This window comes from Gossypium arboreum, chromosome 1, assembly GCF_025698485.1.
Source record: "Gossypium arboreum isolate Shixiya-1 chromosome 1, ASM2569848v2, whole genome shotgun sequence".
Lineage (NCBI taxonomy): Eukaryota > Viridiplantae > Streptophyta > Magnoliopsida > Malvales > Malvaceae > Gossypium > Gossypium arboreum.
The window spans coordinates 18087700-18088878 of record NC_069070.1 but is presented as its reverse complement, the minus strand read 5'-3'; the positions used below and the strand labels follow the sequence as shown (position 1 = coordinate 18088878).

At 39.5% G+C, this 1179-nt stretch overlaps 1 non-coding gene across 1 annotated transcript; it reads left to right on the top strand.

Moving 5' to 3' along the window:
* Positions 1-754: 754 nt before the first annotated feature.
* On the top strand, positions 755-861 carry LOC128282075 (small nucleolar RNA R71). Its single transcript, XR_008272359.1, has one exon. It is a non-coding gene; the product is annotated as a small nucleolar RNA R71 (small nucleolar RNA).
* The last annotated feature ends 318 nt before the right edge of the window (positions 862-1179 follow it).

Here is a 1179-nt window from a genome sequence, read left to right as displayed (position 1 = left end):
CCCACTCCTCAGTGTAACTGCTTTCACATGTGCTTTTGGATTGGGTTCAGTGTTACTAGGTAGATTTCCTGGTGCTCTTTCTGAAATCATCTTAGCCAGCTGTCCAATTTGAGTTTCGAGCCCTTGGATCGATGCTTTTTGATTTTTAAGTGCCGTCTCGATATTCTGAAAACGAGTCTCTGACACCGAGATGAATTTGGTTAGCATCTCTTCAAGGTTCGGCTTTTTCTCCTGCTGGTATGGTGGTTCTTGAAAGCCTGGAGGGGGTGGTGGTTTCTGATTTCCTTGGCCTCCCCATGAAAAATCTGGGTGATTCCTCTAACCTGCATTGTAAGTATTTCTATAATGATTGTTTTGAGATCTAGGATTATTACCCATGTAATTTAACTGCTCGTTCTCCATGTTTTGGCCATAATATGGGTATTCTGAATTGCTCGATCCACCTTCATTTGCTTCGCACTGCATTACTGGGTGAACCTGTGAAGAATTAAGAAAACCATCAATTTTCTTATTCAAGAGTTCTACCTGATTAGAGAGTATGGTGACCGAATCGACGTTATAAAAATCGGCTATTTTTGTTGGTTTTGTTCTCATGACTTGCCACTGATAGTTATTCAGTGACATCTCATATATAAATTCATAGGCATCTTCAGGTGTTTTATTATTGATGGTTCCGCCAGCAGCTGCGTCAACCATTCGTCGAGTCGAAGGATTCAGGCCATTATGAAACGTTTGAAACTGTAGGCAAAGCGGTAACCCATGGTGAGGGCACCTTCTCAAAAGGTCCTTTTATCTCTCCCATGCATCGTAGAGTGTTTCTAAATCCATCTGTACAAAAGAAGAGATATCATTACGTAATTTAGTTGTTTTAGCTGGTAGAAAATATTTTAGTAAAAACTTTTTGGTCATTTGTTCCCAAGTAGTGATTGACCCTCGTGGTAATGAGTTCAACCATTGTTTAGCCTTATTCCTTAACGAAAAGGGAAACAACCGAAGGTGGATGGCATCATCAGAAATGCCATTAATTTTAAAGGTATTGCAAAATTCGAGGAAATTTGCCAAATGAGCATTAGGATCCTCGTCCTACAAACCATCAAACTGAACAAACTGTTGTATCATTTGAATTGTGTTAGGTTTCAGTTCAAAATTATTTGCAGCAATAGCAGGTCAACTATACTT